A 16,590-nucleotide genomic window follows, 5' to 3' on the forward strand; every position below is an offset into this window, starting at 1 on the left:
AAGTAATTGTACTATAAAAAATATAGCCTCACCAAAATGTTTATAGCAGCACAACTCACTAGAGCAAAGATATGGAACAAACCCAGGTGTCCGTTAATAGATGACAAAGAACATGGTATATATACATATTGGAGTTTAATCTAGCCATAAAGAAGAAGGAAATTATGACATTTGTGGGTAAATGGATGGAACTGGAGAACATCAGGTCAAATAAAATCAAGGTTTGAATGTTCTCTCTCACATATAGAAGCTAGAAAAAAAGTAAGGGGGAAAAAAAGAGGGGATCAGATATCATAAAGACATAGGGAAAATCAACAGAATAGACGATTAAGGGGGAGAGAAAAGGCATGGGAAAGGGGAGGAAACACAAAATAAGTTTAGCAAAAATCCCACTATGTTCATGGATAAATACACCACAATAAATAGCTATAAAACACCAATTAAAATATGTAAGTGAGCCAGACATGCCTGAGATCCCAGTAGCTGGAGAGATTGAGGCAGGAGGATCGCTAGTTCAAAGTCAGACTCAGCAAGTTAATGAGGTATAAACAACTTAGCAAGACCCTGTCTCAGAATAAAAATGGCCCTGGTACTAATTTTATATGTATACATATAATTCTATATATGTGTGTGTGTGTGTGTGTGTGCGCGTGTGTATGTGGCAGACCAGTAGAAAGGGAATAGGGAAGAAGGAGAAGAAGGAAGGAAAGGAAAGGGGGAGCACTTGGGATTGAAATGGACTCAATTAAATTCCATGCATGTATTATTACGTGAAAATCAACCCAACTATAATGCACCAAGGAAATAAAAAAAAATAAAATAAAATACATAAAATAAAATACTTAGTATACCAAAACTAAAAACTTCCATTCCAAAGATGTTTTCTGCTTTGGGAGCTTCCTATTGAATTCCACTGGATTATCTCTTATAAATGTCATTACTCTTTTAAATATTTTGTCATTTTAGTAAATCTTTAAACTTAAGGCAAAAACTCTCTTAAATATTTGGCATTTTATTAAATCTATATAAGTAGGAAGGTAAACACTACTCCTTTTTTTGTTCTTTTTAATTCAAAATTACTGAGGTGTTTTTATTTCATTTAAGTCTTTGTTTTTCTGAGTTTTTTGTTTTTGTTTTTGTTTGTTGTTGTTTGTTTTCTTGTTTTGTTTGTTGCTGGGGATAGAACCCAGGGATGCTTTATGAATGAGTTACATCCCCTGTCCATTTTATTTATTTTATTTTAAGATAGAATGTTGCTAAATTGCTGAGCACCTCACTACATTGCAGAGGCTGGCCTGCAACTTTCAATCCTCATGCCTCAGCTTCCTAAGTTACTGGAATTACAAGCTTGAACTACCTTATAGGATCATGCTGATATCATCTTGATATTCTGCTTCCACAAGAATATTTTAGAATCATCTTTTAAGTTTCTAAATAATCTTGTTTAGATTTTGATTTAAAATGCGTGTAATAGATTAATGGTGAATGTGTATATTGACAATAGAAAGTCCTATCTTTATTATTTAAGTCTTGTTCATTGGTTTGTAAATAAAATATTTTTCTGTTAAAGTACATTGTGTTAGGTGTGTTTCTGTGTAACATTTCACAAATAATAGCTTTTTAAAATTCATATTACTATGTGTTCCTGACATAGCACATCAATTTTTATATATTGATCCTATCTTCTATACTTTCATAACAGGATATTCTATGTAGATTAAAATAAAATCTTGAACGGACAGTTTTGTTTTCTATTTTTCAAAACTTAAAAATTGGTCTTTTTTCATTCAAACAATGGAGCACATTTTAGAGTTTCAGGCAAGTTATAGGGTCAGAGAAGTTGAAGTTAGAAAAATGTTGTAAGTGAATTTCTTAATATGAACTTGCATAAAGACTTTTAAAAATCAGTCTCTTGTGAGCAGACCAGTTCATAAAATGACAGCAGATGCATGAATTCATAACAAAGCACCACACAAGCTCTTCTTAGGAATGCAGTATGTTGATGGATCACTGGGTTTGTTGTTTTTTTATTGCTGGTTTTTGTCTTTGTGTGTTTGTTTCTTCAAGAGTGTAGGTAAGGAGGTAGGTGAGAGTTAGGAGTTACCAGCATAAGAAAAATATGAATCTTCTAGTATTACCCACTGCTATTACACACGGGAAGGAAAGATAAGATCAAGCTAGCTGCACTCCTCAGGGTAGTCAAGGTCAGTAGTGATTTGATTCAGGAGGAAATATGTATGCTACTATGAATAGCAGCATATAAATTTATGTGTTCTCCTGCTTAGGTGGTCACCCAGCTGCTTCTGATATCTCACAGTCTATGACAGCAATGTCCATAGGAAGGAGATTTAGATTCAGAAGAACATCACAGCTATTCAGAGCACAGAATTGAAAATGAGATATATTTTATGTGGGATGTTGGCCCTACTACTTTTGAGCAATTCACTTAGCCTCTTCAAAACAAAAGGCCTTTATTTATATGAGGGTATAATAATACATATTTAAAATTTCTTTCATGAAAATTAAACTAGATAATTTATCTAAGATTCTTTCTATAATGCCTGCTCATGGTAAAGGATCAGTGAAGGTTAGCTACTTCTGTTGCAAAACAAATAAATAATGGATCCTAGGTGGGGAACAAACTGTAACATAGCTCAATTGCAACAAGTATTAAGTTTTCCAAAATAAGTTAAGGAATAATCTTGATCTACTGACGTCTTAATTTTAGCAGCCTTCTTCCCTGAATGTCTTTCATTTTCTTTTTCTTCTCAGTTTTTACTGTCAGAAATAGCACCTCATTCTTTCTACTCAATTTCATTTCCACCCTATAGAGTGACTTAAAATATGTGTTTCTACCTAAAAGATCACTTTATATCTTTAGAATCTATTTTTTTAAAGTCAGGTTAATTTGAACAAATGTATCTATATGCTTTAAGATAAATATTGTATAGGTTTAACAAGCGATTTGAGTGGAAAATGTACTAGGAGTAACTCCAAAAGAACACTTTTCATTTGCCCCCAAATAACAGGAAGTTTCAAGTTGCAAACCATCTTCAAATATTTTTATTTATTTTTATTAGTGTACTATAACTATTCCTAACAATGGGATTCATTATTGCATGTTCATACATGCACACAGCATAATCTTTTCAATCTCATTACTGAACCTTCACTTTCCCTTTCCATCTCTTAAAACTCCCCCAACCCATTCTGCTTCCTCTACTGATATCTCTCCCATTATTATTTTCATTTTACTTAGAGGATTATATATATATATATANNNATTATATATATATATATATATATATATATATATATATATATATATATATAATATATGCATTAACAAACATTTTAAAATGTTATGAAAATCTGTTTTGTATAGAAGCTAATTAGGATAATCCTTGTTTACCAAAGACTTGTCAGAACGATCGGTTATCACAATCATATGACTGCATATGTATTTGCTGGAGTAACTGGTAAATTTATGAAAGTTACATAAATACTTCCCAGAACTGCCAATACTGGGAAAGACCCTTTTGTGAGGAACTCTGAAGTCACTTCTAAATAAGAATGCTTAAAATCAAAACAACTATATCAAGAGAAACCACAATGGCATCACCCAGCACTCCAAGGTTTTTTTCGTCTCTTTCAGCCCTTAGCATTGTATCAAAAATATTCACAGGAAAACCTGCATGTGTTTATCACATGTTTATCTGAGTCCTCCCATCTTTGATGATTTAAATCCTGAGATGTAGAATGTAAATTTTCTCTTATACCCTTTTCTCCCTTGCATACAATACCCAGTACTATTTCCTTTCTCCAATGCATCTTTTCAAAACCATTTTAGGGGATATAGCTCAATTGGTAGAGTGCTTGCCTCTCATGCACAAGGCCCTGGGTTTAATCCCTAGCAACACACACATACACACACACAAAAAAAAAAAAAAAAAAAAAAAAAAAAAACTACACTTTAGTCTCTCCCCCATGAACATGTCTCCCAACCACAAGTTTCCTTCATATCTTTAAACAAGGTCATCAGTTCTTTTCATTACCAAACATTTGAAAATGTTATGTAATTCTGTTTTGTATAGCAGCTAATTAGAATAATCCTTATTTACCAAATATAGTAAAAATCTCCTCAATCCTTGAAACACATTTTTCTCATAATAGCTTTAAACAAAGACACCTAACAGTTGGCCAATAAATGCAGACTGACTTGTTGATCAGAAAAAAATATCTTTGCCCTTCTTTATGCATTCAAGTTTTATCATCAATTGTACTTTAGCTGAATAGTACAATCCACACAGGAAAATCTATACTTTAAGAATATGCACTATCTAATTAGAATGCTTTCTCACTTCAACTACTGGCATAAATGTCATATTTTTATATTTAATGCCCCTATTTATTTTCTATGTGTGCACATACATAATTTTAATAATAAATTTGATATATCTCATGGTACCAAGTGTAAGTATTTCTAATTAGTTTGATCAAAGATACCATAGTCAGTGCTGAGTAATGAAAATTGTGCCAATAAAAATTCTATTGCTTTTGACAGGAAGAAAAATGGCCATACATTGATTCAGACCTCCCAGCCTTCCAGAAAAACATTTACATGTGATGTATTTATAAGGGCACATAAATGTATATGTAGTCACAGTTGTAATATTTCCTGCAGCACAAGCAGCAGGACAGCAAGCTATTTCTGCTGAGTTTTCTTATTTTATTATTATATTTGCAGTTTTTGACTCTGGTCTATTGTGATTTTAACTCTTGCACTCTCTAGGAGGTCTTGAATAGGGCAAACAAAGTAATAGACTGACCACAGAGATCCAGAAAATCTCTCTTATGTTATCCTTGCATTCTGGAGTCTTTGATGTCTGAATGAAAGAGATTATCCTTACTAAAATAATGACTTATACAATGAATATCTGGATAAGAGAAGAAGTAAACTAACATTTATTAAGTGCATAAAATCTGTGGGTAAATCAGTGGAAAATGAACTAAAGTCAAGTGTCTGGGATAGATCTAGAAATTCCTGATTTCTCCAGAGTATGAAAGATTGGGAACCAAAAGAATTGCAGAAGGGCTCACAATACCTAGAGAGCAGAAATATGCACAGTTAATGTAGAGGCTAGCTCTTGGAGACCCTAACAGCAGATAGTTTATAGAAATACATTTGAGGATTCTGCCAGCCATTGAGGTTACCTCTGCAGCCAGAACTATACAATTTCAAGTTCTTCCTCTTCTATTAGCATATTATAATCTTAAATAAGTCTGAGCTGTGTTGAATCTTAGTTTCTGTTTCAGTCAGCTTTTTTTCTGCTTTGACTACAAGACTTAATAAGAACAATTAAAGGAGGAAATGCTTATTTGGTGGTTCACAAATTCAGAGGTTCATTCATAAAATGGCTGACTCCATTCCTCAGGGCCTAAGGTGAGCAGAACATCTTGGGGAAGAGTGCAATGGAGGGAAGTGGCTCAGGACATCATACCAAGGAAGCAGAGAGAGAGAATTCTACTCAACAAAGACAAAATATATACCTCCAAGCCATGGCCCCAGGGACCCACCTCATCCAGTCACACCCTACCTGCCTAAAGTTGCCACCAAATGAATCCATGATCAGGGGATTAATGCATGTATTAGGTTAAATCTTTTATAACAAAGTTACTTCACCTCTAAACCTTCTTGCATTGTCTTACATATGATCTTTTCAGGAACACCTAATATCTAAACCATAAGAATTTCTTCATCTAGAAAATAATAAGTTAGAAAAAAGATAATTGGCGTGCAAATATTGAGCTGGATTCCTACATGTCCTAATAAGGGAAAATATAGAGTACTGTACAAGGGACTCATGTCTGGGTTTTCAGACTTTTGTTTTATGGAAGTGATATTTAAGGGAAACTAAGAAGTATAAATAAGATCAAGAATGAGAAAAAACTTTCCAAGGCAAAAATAAGAGCCAGAATTCTAAAAGATTTTAGCATGTTTTAGAAATACAAAGGCCAGGATATAGAATAGAAAGTGAAAGTGTAAACAGGATGACATGAGATAAAAATGGTAGGCAGATCATGGGTATATTAATTGCATAAATTTTAGTAATTACATGTAAAATTAATTTTTGTCCTTAGTGTAATCTGAAGACTTTAAAAGAAATAAAATGTGTGACATTGTCATTTTTTGCTTAAAAACTATCATTCTGTCTATTTAGTAATTAATCACAAAATCACAAATAGGCATATGGGAAAATTTTTCATACTTTATTTATCTCTGAGGTCAGAATTTATGATAGCTTGGAATAAAATAGCAGTAGATGAAATAAAAACTCATTATTAATTTAAATACATGTTCAGGAATGAAATGTAGAAGGATTTGGATTGATTTAGTATTTGACCTGTCATGGGGGCGAAGTGGAAGTAATATCCATAGACAAACTTCACAGTTTTTACTATGCTGGAAAGCAAGAAATGGATCATAGGTAGAGGGGAATGTCCATCCAATAGTTTTGGTATGATTTTATTAATTATGTCTGAAACAATAGTCTGGAGACATGCCTACAGGCTGCTGAACACAAAAGCATGTATTAAAGATGAAGAAAAACAAGGAATAATTTGAAGGAAAATACATAATATCCTTGGATAAAATCAGGAGAAACGGGACACCATAGACTGCAGAGACTCATCAAGCTTATTCACTTGAACATGAGAAAACAAGATAGAAAGGATGGGAAGGAAGATCAGGTGGGATATTTAGTTATGTGAAGATGAAATCTTTTCAATCAGCTGAGAGTAGAAGGCAAAAGTTAGAAGTTTAAGTGATTAAAAAGAGTAACAGAAAATATAACTGAATAGTTTAAGATTATAGAGGAACAAAAAACCTAGATAAATAAAATATAGCCCAGCAATATTGAATTACCACATTAAATTTTTGACAAAAAAAATTAAAGTAAGACCAGTTTCTAATGGTTTAATCAGGATTGGAATTTTCCAGGATTTTTTTTTTCCAATGGAGTTGAGGAAAATTGCAATGAGGTGATAATTACAGTGGATCATGGAACCCAAGCTAGATAAAGTGGGTAATGAAGACATGAGAGTGGGTAACAGAATAGAAAGTTTCAATTAGTAAATTCTGTGGTTCTTGATGTGGAAAATGAGATATATATGCAGCAGTATGCTGTGAGACTGAGAGATAATGATCTGGTTTCAGAAACTGCATATTTTTTTTGGTTATGGTATAGTAAAAAATATGACTATGAGAATAGGGTAGAGGAAATATTGAGATGAAAAAAATCATGTAATTGGAAAGCTTAAGTGTATAAGGTATAAAGTGTCAACATATGAAGAACACACAGTCTAAACAGCTTTTATAGTAGGTAAGATATAGAATACATCAATTTCAAATAATAAATCTATAAGCAAAGACATGGGGTAGCCATTTAACTCATCCTGAAAAAATATATGACCTAAGCCTATTGATATGCCTCTGTACCTCAGTTACTTGAATTGATCTTACCATGAAAACTCACAAATTATTCACGGGCTAAATGCCTCTTAGAAACCTTAAGCCCTAATCTACTTCATGTTACAAATGAAATTGATTCCCAGAAAAATAAAGTATTTCCAAAGATGGTACCTTGAATTTATAGGAAATTTAATTATAAACTCAAGCAAGCTTTCTTTCTATACCAACAAATTAAGGCAATATTTCCCATGCTCATAGTGCAAATGTTTAGGGTTTTGAGAGCAGATCAATAAATATTATTTGTCTTTTTCTCTCAAGTTCTGAAAAAGTTAGGGGAAAAGAACAAATACTAATGCAGATAAGAAACAAAAATCATTTTATTACTTATATAATCTAAATTACAGTAGTTCATTTACAAAAGCTGAGCATACTCAGTGCATTTGTCTAAGATTTACCAAAGTGATAAGTCACTCTCTTGACAGAGGACAGCTGACAGAACTAAGAGAAATCAAGAGTATTAAATGCATCAACATGTTAACATTTAAAAAGTCATCAGGAGTTAGGAGATAACTTTTTCCACATATCAATGAAATCATTATCAGTAATGATAAAATACAAAGATACAACTCATCAAATCCATTTATAAGATAAGTAATATTGGCAATTCATACATTAAATCCAAAACATAAATAATTTTAAAAGTGTTTGAAAGAAGTATAATAGGTGTCCTGGATCATAACCAAGTCAGAAGAAGTACACCATTCTGAAGGTGAGTTAACAGTTCTGTAAGCCTGGGAGGCAAGGGGAAAATCAGATGCAAAATAGCAGTGCCAACCAATTTCCATACTGTTTAGAAGACTGAATGTGTTAGGCAATATATTTTTTACTATAGAAACCATAATTTTAAGAATATCACTTTTGACAATATAGATGTTTCCTTCAATTTTAGTCATGGTAACCTATCCTTGAAAAAAATCCCCTTACCAAGACTAACCTATCCTTTAAAAAAAATCTTATACTTAGTTATATATGAGTTTTCATCTCTAGTATGTATGATTACAGGGAGAAATTGTGCAGAATAAGCTGACTCAAGAACACCTATCTTCACAGTTTTTTTTATTTCCTATATAAAATCAACCAATGGCAGCTTTAAGCACATTCATTTATAGGTTTGGTCACCTTAACAGGTTAACTTAGTACTTAACTCTGAAATCTAGCACCCAGAAATAGCCCTTCTGGGCCTATTTGCATGACACATGTTTCTATTTTAAATTTCATCATGAAATGAAAGATTCACTTTCACATGATCTTATGTTGAAAGCACAGACCAACTTCTTGAGGAATTGATAGAGTCAATGTAGAGATTGGAGATTCAGGAACACCAAGATCCTTATCTTCCTGTATTAGTCTTAATTCCATCTCCTTATATCTCAATGGGAACAATCCCTTTTGAAAATTTCTTTTGCTCTTCCTTTTTTTCTCAGTATCTTTTCCTTTCACTTCTAAAACCAAAATATAGAATATTATTTTTGTGAATAAGGAATTTTAAGAGATTGGAAGGCATACTGGAAAGTTCTATTTTTATATACCTCACAGTGAAAGAAATCAAGAACACAATTTAGCTCTATGAAATACATTGGGATGGTACTAATAAACAATTTATTTGTGTTTCCTTATGAAGTCAAGTTTAAATTAAGACAATGGGCTCATTTATGGAGAAAAAATCAATTTAAACCAGTTGTTTTAAAGGTAGTTAAGTAAAGACTACATCCATACTGCTTTGCTTCATGGTAAAAAGTTTATGAATGGTTTAAAATCATAAAAACTTCTAATCATTCTTTGTACTTTGCTTTCACTGGATACATACAGGAATCGATTGGAATCTGTGGCTTGGTCTGGATCGAAGAACCAAAGCCCCATACATACTATTTAAAAATCCTGCTTGATTAACCTTCTAGGGAAGCATCCAAGATTCATGTATAGGCTGCATAGCAGAATTGGGGTAGCATGAAAAGATGAAAGGTCTGCAAGTGCTTAGGATCAGAGCAATAAGGACACCCCATTTACCTTTTCCATGTAACAGATTGTGTCCTACAGAAATGTGCCACAGTTATCTCAGATGCCAGGTAGCCAAGTGGAAAGCATTAGTGAGGATTTACGGTTTAAGTAAATTACTTCCAGAAGTTATGTTTCCAAGCTATTAGTGTGGAAAAAAATAGTCTGAAATTCTGGGGAGAGAATACATCTTTCTGTAAGCAAGTCAGTGGAATGAGGAGAGTGTCACAACTTCACCCCTTAAAATCACTTTAATGCATCTATTTTATTACACTGGATTAAAAATACTGCACTCAACACAATTAGCAATTAGATAAATAAACATGCCCAAGCAAAAAGCAATGCCCTATCACATGTTTTTTTTTTTTCTTACCATAGAAGATACTTAGAAGTGAAAATTTTGTCAGTTATAAATTAGGACAATAGAAGTCACCATTTTTCTTTTTTGTTTATTTTTCCTAAAACAAATTAAATCTGTGTTAGACAAAAAAAATTCTAACCTGGGTCATCGTGGAAGAATAGAATCTTTCATAGATCATGCTAGAAGAGAATAGGTAACAACTCCAATCATTTAGAGAAGCCTAAACAAATAACGCCAAACTCTCAGTGACTCAACATAACAAAGGTTCATTTGTTTTTCACACTTCATGTTCAAGGAGGTAGACCACAAAACCACCATATTCATTGTTGTCTTTCTACATACAGTTTAGTCAAGGGATGCTCAATCAAACTGTGAATCACTTTATAACCATATACTTCCTTGGTTACAGTCAACATGGCAGAGAAGGTAAAGCTCTGAAAAATGAATGCTCTGGATTAAAAAATATATCCATTGTTCTGGTTTAGATGTGAGGTATCCCCCAAAAGCTCATCTGTGAGACAAGGCAAAAGAGTTTAGAAGTAAAAATGATTGGATTATGAAAGCCTTAACCTAATCAGAGTATTAATCCCCTGACAGGGATTAATTTGAGGGTAACTGTAGGCATTTAGGGTGTGGCAGGAGCAGGTGGATACCTGGAGGCATGCCTTAGGTATATATATATATATTGTCTTTTTTGAGCAGAGCTCACTCTCTGCTACCTGGTGTGATGTCTTTGAGCTGTTTCCTTCTGCCTAGCTCTTCCACCCTGCTGTTCAGTCTCATCATAAGCCCTGAGGAATGGAGTCAGCCATCTATGGACTAAGATCTCTGAAACAATGAGCCCCAAAATAAACTTTTCCTCCTCTAATAAAAAAAATTGGGGGGAGTCTTTTGGTCAAAGTAGTGAAAAATCTGACTAAGGCAGAAATTGATACCCAGAAGTGGGGTCATTACTGTGACTAACTTGACCATGTGGTTCAGAAGATTTTGGAGCTTTTTAGAATTTGTGGGAGAAATTTTGAAAAATTTAATGATGCAAGTTTAATAGCTGTTTCTGGTGGAAGCTCAGAAAATCAAAACACAGATACAACTGTGGAAAGTAAAGAGTAGGCTCATGAGGTTTCAGAGGAGAAGGAGGGCTGTATTGGAAATTAAATTAGAGGCCATTCATGTTACATTCAAAAAGTTATTTAAATTTTGCCTGTGTCCTGAGACTTTCTGTGAGTCTTATTTTAAAAGTGATGGACTTTTTAATCTGGTAGAAAACCTTTCTAGGCAGTAAAATATTCAAGCAGTGGCATGGGTATAGCTAGCAGCTTTTAGCCAAGTTAATTTTGATATTCAGGAGCAGAAAGCAGAGCAGAAAGATTTGAAAAACTTTAGAACTGGGACTAAGGAAGTTAGACATTAAAGACCTTAGTACCACTAAAAAAAAAAAAAAATGCTAAAGACTTTGTCCATGAATATAAGATAGATGGCTTGAGGGCATCTCAGGAATTGGCAAGACCACACCCATCTCAGGCTCAAGGGAGTCTAAGTAAAAATTCCTTTGAGAAGAAACCATGTGCCCCAAATAAATTCCACCCCCCCCCAAAATTGTTCTTGTTAGGTCTTTTGGTCATAGCTGACTAATACACTCATCGCTTCTTGCTTGGTGAGAATTAGTCACCAAACAATGCCTAAATTCAAGTGGATGGAGAATTAGAATTCCTTGTGAACCATGAAGTAAATGAGAATCAGACAGTAGTGAATAGTATTGGTAATTATTAAAATGCCAACCACAATTCAATCTTCGAGTCACTGTATATTTCATTTACTTTCAACTTTTCACCAGAGGAGATATACCAAAAGCCCAGCATACGCCTGTGGTACAAGATGGTGTTTACAGCTAGACTAGATGTGACTCCTCTTGTATAAATAATTAGAAACTGTAAAGTGAGCTATCTATATCTGGTAACCTAGTATATACTGGCAGAACCAGAACATAATACAAACAATATATGTTCAATTCAGAGAGAAGAGTGGCAAACATAAGGTCACTGGTTCACAGCAATTCTGAAATTCCATTGTGCAGAAATTATCAGGGCTTCTTTGTAGGTACAAAAATCTTGTATTCCTTTCATATTTCCCCAGTTGCTTCTTCTCTCTCTGGTAGTGACCTGCCTGTAGTGGACACCTTTTTTGTTTTCAAATTTGAGTGAAATAACCTCACTGTAGAGCATGGAATATGGTTCTCTATCAGGTACACTCGGTGTCAGATGAGGAGAATATAAACCACATCTATGGGGGAATTAGACCCTGGTAGAAGGAACTTTGCTCAATGGGCAAAAAGGTAAATGTAAAAAGCTCCCTTCCCCTCTCCCATGTCTGACTCTGACGTGTGGTTCCCCCTCCTTGCCATCCCCTTACCAAGAAGAACTACTTTTGAAATAGTATATGGAAGAAAGGAAAGGTGGATGGATGCCTTATATTTAGTCCTCTTCTATTTCCCTATTGATGACCATCACTCCATAGTAACTTAATCAAAACAAGAAAGTCAGACACTGCCATGAAATGCTTCAGACTGGAAGTGATGCTGTTCTCCTGCTCACTTTTCATTATCCAGCACAAAGAACATGGACATATAAAACTTCAAGTGTTACACAATTATAATCCTCCATGTATCTGAAAGAGGAGGGGATGTTAGAGAACAAACATATTTCTCCCACAGATATCCTCAATGTTCAGACTTCCCAGGCATATCCTCCAGCTCTTCCCTTTCCCGGGGCTCTGGTACAAATGAGGCCAAGCTCTCCATCACCTCAGAAATTCCCATAATCCACTTCAGGACCTTCCTCCACTTACTCCAATTTACTCTCTTTTAGGAACGATGTTCTCACTGCCCTCTGTCCTGCCCCAGTCTTGTTTGCTTCACTTGTTAGTTGTTCTCTTGGCTTGTTGAACAACCATTGTCCAAGGACAACATCTACTACTCTTGTGTATTGGATCTATTGATTCCATGTTTTTTCTCTTTCTTAATATTGAATTCTAGTCCTCTTGCCTTGATATATAAAAAAAATAAGTTGTAAACAATTTATCTTGGAATTTTGAAGGCATTATGGTATCTGACTTCCAGCCTCTCAGAATGCTTTTATTTTTTAATTTAATATATCATTTCATTCATTTCTAAAAGTTCTGTATTATTCTCTGATTATTTGTTTTCTGGATTTTTTTTAAATAGAGGCAGTGTTTTCTTTTACCTCTCTAAGGTTATAGGATATTTTAAGTTTCCCTCTTGGATTCTTATTTGTTTCTTTTTTAAAATCTATCTTCCATATTAGACAATTTCTTAAAATATCAATCACTATTTTTCTCTTCAGTCATATTTAAAAGTCTGACTGGAATTTTTCTTCACAATTTTCCAGTTTCCCTGTAGAGATTTTGGGCAAGAAATAAACATTGGTTGTTTTAATTGTAAAGGCCAGTTTTGTTTTGTTTTGTTTTGTTTTAGGAAGAAGTTTCCAGTCTCCTGCCTGGAGTAATTTTACTTTTCCATCAGAATCACAAGAGCAGTATGGGTAAGGTGGTTGGGGTTTTTAACACTGAGCATGCAAATATTCATTCGACCCATCTCATATCTCATCCCCAATTTCTACTCTACCTGATGAAGCAGAGACAGCAACCTTTTGGGTTTGAGTTCTCTGCAGAATATGCACAAGTTTTTCATAGGTCAGGGAATGGGTAATTTTAGACTATTCCTGGATGAGCCTATTACAACCCCTGGTTTTAGTTACTTTATGTTTAATCAGGCACACCATCTATGGGTCTAGGAGATGCTCTTTTGTGAATCTTTACTGAATCCTATAGTCTCCTCTGCTATTGGTTCTCTCTCTTTTTCCATCTTCCAATACTGCATTGACATCTCTTGTCCATTTTCATTCTGTCTTTCCATTTTCTCACTTTTGTGAATTTGTGATTTATAAATCAGTTTTTTGTCATTTGATGTGTTTTCTCAGAAATCTAGATGATTGATTTAATAATATCTTTCTAACACATTAAAGGAACACAATTCTATCAAGTAAGTCATACTGAGTGACAGAAGGTTGTGAAGAAAGCAAAGGTAGTTGATTCTCTATCCAGGCTAGGTTTCCATACTGAGAAGTTCAACCCCAGACTAAAAACTCTCATGTGTTCTTTTTTTTTTTTTCAGTTCACGCCACAGGCAATTATAAGACTTTATCTTGCAGCCCCACAGGGGAAAGCTGCCCACCCCTCTCCTACCCCTGTGCAAGATAGTGGACAACATTAGAGTCTGTGAGAGAAGATATCATTAGGGACTCAGACCCATCTGACAGGCCATGTTCTTATACATATCTCCATTCCTGGCCCAGGATTTTCCATTCCAAAAGCTTTATCTAGAGATTTGGACAAAGGCCTTTTTCAGGTTCCTCTGATGAGACCTCCCTATTGGCACATTTTCCCCCACTCTATCACAATACTAATTAATTTTTCATTCCTAGCTCCTCCCTACTCATCTTCCACCTGACCTCAAAGACCATAAAACTATAGGAGCCTTTAGTGCAGAGTTTATGATGTACATAAGTTGATCCACATGACCCCAACCACTGTGCTGTTCCCTGAAAGAAAATGGCACATTAAGTTATTACTTTCTGTGATGTAACTTCTTGCATTTACTACTGTTGTGGAAAGTGACTAAACTCTTGACTATTTAATATTTGGATTAGTTTTTTTAATGTTTTAATTGATTACTGTAACACCTAGTAGCTCAGCTTTCTTCTTATTTTCAAGATAGTGGGACCCAAAGAGCACTCATCACAACAAAAAGCAAAGTTTTGTGGCTTTATAAAAATTAATTAACCTTAATTAGCCTTTGATTTTCATCTTAAAATAGCATTAAAATTATTCACTTCATTCAGCTTTGGGAGAATTCAATGAGATGGCTTTGTAAGAATCTTTAGACTATTTCTGTCACCTAATAAATAAATAAAGAATCTATTTTAATGATTGTATTGAAGATGATGATGATTTAGACTTTTTAACATCAGATCCCTTTAAAACCTTTAACCCTGCCAAACTTTTCTCCATAGAGGCATTTGTGTCAAGCAACTAATTGCTTTCCTCTCACTAAATAAATAAATAAATAAATAAATAAATAAATAAATATAAATGTTTAAATAATGATGAGCAGGGAGTTCCAGAAGAATGAATATTTTGAGCCCTGGGTCCTCAATTGAAATTTCATTTGATTTCTGGCAAAAAGATGCATCAGCTCAGATTACAAATCAAGTTCTCACCCTGAAGGCAGAGCCCTGGGATTCACATGAGGCTTCCATTTAAGCTTGTGTTCTATTTATTTGTGTTCTGTAAAATGTTTTCAAGTTTTCCTATTTGCATTACGGATTTTTGTTAAGGTTTACACTGTCCTAAAAGATCATCTTTATTTTCCTCCTTTTTGCTCATGACCATATTTCATAATCTAGCCCCATACCTTTATGTGAAAAGGGAAGAATAAAAACATTTGAGAGAAGAGATCCTGACAGTTGAAAATCATTTCCTCTTCTGACTCTGCCACATTGTCAACACTCTCGGAACATACTGCCCCTAATTGCTAGGACTTTTCCAAAATGGATTAATCCCAATATATTATTGTAAATATATAGAAGTATTTCCAAGATGCATCTGTATGTGAAGGCATAGTAACTAAACAATTCAGCAAACAAATAGAAGATATATATTCTTTATAACTTTGCACAGAAGCAGAAAAGACATTCCCAAGAGATGAAATTATACAGTGGAACTTCTTGGTTTAGAGACAGCAAGATTTTCTTGGTATTTGTTCACTTGGTCATTCATTTTTTTCATGTACCAGTCATTGTATGTTTTTTAAATTAATTTCATCTAACACTTCTTCAAGGTGAAATGGTATATGCATCTACAGCTCAACTTCTTGGGTAAACACTTTTATCTCCATTGATTATTAATTCTCCTTTTAAATGTGATTCATTCTTTACAAGTTTTTACTTTTATATATTATATTGAATTGACTTATTTAGGCAATTATTTTGGCTATCATGAACCCATAATCTCAATCAAATAGCTACTTATATTTATGGGAAACAGAAACTATAAGTGATTTTTTATGATTTCAGACAAGACAATCACTTGCCAGATTCTTTTAATACCTACTATTTATGGAGGTTTCTTGGAGATATTCTGTTAAATTTTCTTTTTTTTTTATTGGTTGTTCAAAACATTACAAAGCTCATGACATATCATCTTCCATACATTTGATTCAAGTGGGTTATGAACTCCCATTTTTTACCCCAAATACAAGTTGCAGAATCACATCGGTTACACATCCACATTTTTACATAATACCATATTAATGACTGTTGTATTCTGCTACCTTTCCTATCCCCTACTATCCCCCCTCCCCTTCCCTCTCATCTTCCCTCTCTACCCCATCTGCTGTTGTTTAATTCTCTCCCTTGTTTTTTTTCCCCTTTCCCCTCACAAACTCTTATATGTAATTTTGTGTAACAATGAGGTTCTCCTTCTATTTCCATACAGTTTCCCTTCTCTCTCCCTTTCTCTCCCCCCACTCGTCTCTGTTTAATGTTAATCTTTTCCTCATGCTCTTCTTCCCTGTTCTGATCTTAGTTGCTCTCTTTATATCAAAGAAGACATTTGGCATTTGTTTTTT

The 16,590-nt window shown here is 34.0% G+C and overlaps 1 long non-coding RNA gene across 1 annotated transcript in view; it reads right to left on the minus strand.

Moving 5' to 3' along the window:
* LOC125611842 overlaps positions 1 to 16,590 on the minus strand; it is a 247,541-nt gene that overhangs the window by 216,366 nt on the left and 14,585 nt on the right. The window contains exon 3 of the long non-coding RNA XR_007342080.1: positions 10,230 to 10,321. This is a non-coding gene — a long non-coding RNA (uncharacterized LOC125611842). The remainder of the gene's footprint in view (positions 1 to 10,229; positions 10,322 to 16,590) is intronic.

This window comes from Marmota marmota, unplaced genomic scaffold (genome assembly GCF_001458135.2).
Source record: "Marmota marmota marmota unplaced genomic scaffold, marMar, whole genome shotgun sequence".
NCBI classification, from domain to species: Eukaryota; Metazoa; Chordata; class Mammalia; order Rodentia; family Sciuridae; genus Marmota; species Marmota marmota.